General features: G+C 42.5%; 1 long non-coding RNA gene across 1 annotated transcript; it reads right to left on the minus strand.

Moving 5' to 3' along the window:
* Positions 1 to 229: 229 nt before the first annotated feature.
* Positions 230 to 4,707, minus strand: LOC139837550 (uncharacterized). The gene is made up of 4 exons (XR_011754056.1): positions 4,003 to 4,707; positions 1,662 to 1,861; positions 682 to 825; positions 230 to 532 (listed from the first exon to the last, which is right to left on the minus strand). It is a non-coding gene; the product is annotated as an uncharacterized lncRNA (long non-coding RNA).
* Between the last annotated feature and the right edge of the window lie 583 nt (positions 4,708 to 5,290).

Below are 5,290 nucleotides of genomic sequence, written 5' to 3' on the forward strand. Positions count from 1 at the left end.
ATATTGTGTAGAAAAGCATAAAAGGGCACGGTAGCGTGGTGAAATACAAAATCCCTACCACTACTTAATGATAACTTAATGAAATAATGGTACGAAAACATACTAAAAATGCACTCATCAGTTCCCCCCTCCAATCTTCACTGGTTCTGACTCTATTACGGTGTTCTTGTGTTACGCTCTGCCTCCTTTCTAAGATGCGTTAGTGGAACTTTATATAAGAGTTTGGGCCTGGCTAGCCAGCATCCGGTGCTGGTTTGCCCATCCTAGCATCCGGATGCTGGTTTGTCCATCCTAGCATTCGGATGCTAGTTTGTCCGATTCAGCACCCAACCAAGAAAAGGAAGGTTACAGGCAATGTAAAAAACAACACAGAACAGCTCGTGAGATGTGCTTTTGGTGAACTACTCCATCTCTTCTTCCTTTCTGCAATACGAACTACTACTCTAGATCTTCTTCCTCCTCTAGAATTCCATGGAGATCTCAATTTGACTGAAAACTGCGAGAGGATCACAAAACAACACATAATCTCCTCCTGCATGAAAACAACTTAGCACCAATGTTAAGGCAACTTCAATATTACCTAGAAAGCAACTTAGCATCAATGTTTAGAAAAGTTTAAACATTACCAGAAATCAACTTAACAAGGGATAAGTAAGTTAATTAAATGGATAATCAACTTACCTTCATGAATGACGAGCTAGGCGCCACCACCTGCTCGAGCTAGGCGCCATAGCCTCCTCCACTACTGCGCTCGATATGGTACTAGATACGCTGCCCAGGATCCACCGCTTCCCGGTACAACTTAGCAGTATCACAAATAAGCACCTTAATCATGTTGACAAGGCAACTTAATTAGACAAGTGACGAACTTATGCATGTTGCTCGAAAACGAAAACCAAGATAGATTGTAGATACCCACACAACTTAAGCATACTAAAAAGAAAACTTAATTAATTTTCCGTTTCAAGTTAAGCATGTTGACAAGGCAACTAACTAAACCAGTGAACAACTTATACTTGTTGAGCAAAAGGAACGCCTACAGAGATTGCGCCAATACCCAGAAATTTAAGCATGCTTGAGGAATCAACTTGATTAATTTCAGTATACTTAACTTAAACATGTTGACAAAGCAACAAATAAAATCATTAGACAGCATATGCATGTGGCTCAAAAGGACACCTAGATAGATTATACCGACACACAGCAACTTAAGCATGCTCTAGGAATCAACTTAATTTATTTCAGTATACTCAACTTGAGCATAGTGATAAAACAACTTATTTAAATCTCTAGTCAACTTATGCAGGTTGCTCAAAAGAAACACCTAGATAAATTGTACTGACACCCAATAACTTAAGCATGCTCGAAGAATCAACTTAATTTATTTCAGTTAACAACTTAAGCATAGTGATAAACCAATTAAATTAAATCGCTAGACAACTGGTCCATATAGCTTAGAAGGGAATTAGAAGAATAAAAGCTACCCCCATCTAAGCATTTGTCTACTGTCCAACTCAGAACTATTAAGTAGCGGTGAGTAATATCCAGAACTAATCCGCTTTATAGTTCATACTCTTGATTCACAAATTCAATGGCTACAGTTTCCCATCTCGCAATAGTTTGGCGTTTCACGTATGTGTCGCTTGTCCTTAAACACATACCTGCTGGCAAGCTTTCGCACGAGGCCATGGACGGTTCCCTGCTGATGCCTCAGCTTCCAGTAAATGCAAGCGAGGACGCTAGCAGATAGATAAAAAGAAGACGATGGTTGCCTATTTTTTGTACATAGTGCTGTCGTAGGATAACATTTCCTGCGCCCACACACCGGTAATGGTTTCCCTTTGATACAGAAACCTGAAAACTGCACCCAATAAAAGGAGTTAAGTCAATTGTTGGTTCGTAATGGAATGCATAAAGTCCTACTTTTCATATATCGTGCATGCCACACAGTTGCATAAATGTTGAAAGCAACTCAACACTGCATGGCTGCACTTAAAACACAATTAAAACAACAACAATCCTATTGGTGAAGCAACTGTTTCTCCGGTTGTAAACCTTGTGAGGATGTATGCAACTAAAGCAACACCAACAAAAATTCATCAAAGAGGAGTTGTTTTATGCAAGAGGGTAATGTGTTGTTATTGAATCAACTTAATTAGATGGTACATTGCACTTTACCACATAGGCAAGTCAACTTAATATCGTGATGCAAGCAAGTTAGCTTTGTTGCCAAAAAATCAACTTAATTATGAAAGGTGGATCATAGCCTGCCAACTTAATTGCAATTTGCAAGTAACTTACCTACGATGATAAAATCAACTTAATTATGAAAGTTGGATCAGAAAATGCAACTTAGACTACAAAAGCATGGCTGCATGGAGAACCGGCTTAATAGGAGTTATTTTTTGCAGAAGGGTAATGAGTTGTTGTGCAATCAACTTAAGTACAAGAGATAGTGAATCAACGCAAAACGATTCCGCCCTGCAGAAAATCAGAATGCAACTCAGGCTTATCTGGCTAATCAACTTAGTTCTATACTGAAAGCAACGTAACTACTGTGAGAAGACAACTTAATTGGGAAAATGGATTAAATCAAATCAAAACAATTCCCCGCTGCACAAAATCAGAATGCAACTTAGGATACTCCGGCTAATCAACTTAGTTCTATGCTAAAAGCAACTTAACTATGGTGACAAGACAACTTAATTGGGAAAAGGGAAAGTGAACCAAAGCAAAACAATTCCGCCCTGCACAAAAAATCAGAATGCAACTTAGGCTAATCTGGCTAATCGACTTAGTTCTATGCTAAAGGCAACTTAACTCAATGACAAGACAACTTAATTGGGAAAAAGAAATACTGAATCAAAGCAAAGCAATTCCACGCTGCAAAAAATCAGAATCCAACTTAGGCTAATCTGGCTAATCAACATAGTTCTATGCTAACTACTACCATAGCTTAACAAACAAGCTAGTAACAGAGAACAATTGAAAATGATAACCTGGGAATCAACTATGGAATCGGCACGATGCAAGTTAATATGAAGTTGTAGGCAACTTTATTTTAAAACAAACTTAACCAAATTCAGATAAGCCAAAAAACTTTGATTCGGTAAACAAATTAACCATGCCGAGAATCCAACTTTACTTTTGTGTATGAAAAACAAAACTTAACCAAGTTCAGCTAAGCCAAAACACTTTGATTCAGTAAACAAATTAAACATGTTCAGAATCCAACTTTAGTTTTATACAGGAAACAAGACTTAACCATGATCTGAGAAGCCAAAAGGCTTGGATTCATGAAACAAATTAGGACATTTTCACACGCCAACTTACCTAGGTTCAGAGAAAAACTTAACCATGTTCCGAAGCCAAGTTCAGAAAACCACAAAACCTATCTATAGAGTATGAGGGTGACTTACAATAACATGAGTGGGCACCTTAAAAAGAAGAAGTTGGGAATATTTGTACAACTCACGTTTTAACTGAAAAAAAAGCTATCCAAATTAACAGTCCATTCGAAATTTGCAAACCAGTATACTAAGGAACATAACAAATGGAACTAGTTCAAATTGCTACTAAGTGGAGTGGCAAGCATGACATCCCACGCTGCTTTGCAACCATACTAGTATGTAGTTTAAAGTGTACCTGCAAAAAAAAAGGTATGTAGTTTAAAGTGCATTTGCTGCCGATAACCTAATGGAACACCCCTAGTGCTATGTTTTCTAACCCAATTTAGCCATCATATTTATGCTACACAAGTCATATGCGCAACAACAACAACAAAAATAGCCCAAAAATTACAACTACCTCAAAGAGGAATTTGCTATATCGACATGAACATTTACAGGACATGTACTTCTCTGTGGTCATGGACAAACACAAACGAACGGGACATAGTCACTAGTAGCTAGATCTAGACGAAATTAGTGCGGATATGGCCATGTATTGCACCTCAGCACACTGAATGCCAAGTAATTGCGGAAGATTTGCACTATGAAATACCTCTGTAACGGCGAGATTTCACGGAGATCTTCGTGAGCTCGCACCCTGTCGTCGCGCACAACTAGACCTCCGCCTTATTGGTCCTCACCGTGCCGCGCACAACGACGCAGGGCTCGACGCCCATCCGGTAGCCTGGACCTCCGATCTCAGCAGTACCACGCGCTAGAAACTCCGCCGACGAGCGAGCCTACCATCAGCGCGCTCTCGATTTCGGTCGACGAGCAGCACGTCTTCTGCGCGCTTGACCTCCGCCGCCGAAATCAACCTCGTCGCCCATGACCGGTAGACTGGCTCCCCGATGTAGCGCTCGCCGCACTAACGAGCGGCCAGCCCTACGCCAACGAGCGAGCCTTCATCCGCGCGCTCTCGCCCTCCGGCGACGAGCAGCACGTCTTCTACGCGCTCGACCTCGATCCGCCACCAAAATCGCCGTCCGCCATAGAAACCCTTGGGGAGAGAGAGGGGATTCAGGAAGTGAGAGAGGGGGGAAATGGGGAACGCCTCGTCGTGGTGGTCAGGGGAGAACGAGCGTGCAATTCCAAACGCCATGCTACACAACAAGAACACAAGTCGATCTGGTCGGGGCCCAGGTGGAAATCGGTCGGGACGACGCGGAAGGTGATCTCCGTCCAGCGCTGATCCAATGGCTCACAACCGAGTGCTCGGTTTGACACGGAGCATCCAAGCACGTTTTAGCAATTGGGTAAGAGTTTTTAGGTCAAGACTTCGAGGTAGGGATTGATACGTCTCAAACGTATCTATAATTTCTTATGTTCCATGCTACTTTTATGACAATACTAACATGTTTTATACACATTTTACATCATTATTATGCATTTTTCGGCACTAACCTATTAACGAGATGCCGAAGCGCCAGTTGTTGTTTTCTGCTGTTTTTGGTTTCAGAAATCCTACAAAGGAAATATTCTCGGAATTGGACGAAATCAACGCCCAGGGTCTTATTTTTCCACGGAGCTTTCAGAAGACCGAAGAGCATACGAAGTGGGGCCACGAGGTGGCCAGACCATAGGGCGGCGCGGCCAGGGAGGGGTCCGCGCTGGCCTATGGTGTGGGCTCCTCGGCAGCCCTCCGACTCTGCCCTTCCGCCTACTTAAACTCTCCGTCGCGAAAACCCTATTACCGAGAGCCACGATACGGAAATACTTCCAGAGACGCCGCCGCCGCCAATCCCATCTCGGGGGATTCAGGAGATCGCCTCCGGCACCCTGCCGGAGAGGGGAATCATCACCGGAGGGCTCTACATCATCATGCTCGCCTCCGGATTGAT

This window comes from Lolium perenne, chromosome 3 (genome assembly GCF_019359855.2).
Source record: "Lolium perenne isolate Kyuss_39 chromosome 3, Kyuss_2.0, whole genome shotgun sequence".
Taxonomy (NCBI): domain Eukaryota; kingdom Viridiplantae; phylum Streptophyta; class Magnoliopsida; order Poales; family Poaceae; genus Lolium; species Lolium perenne.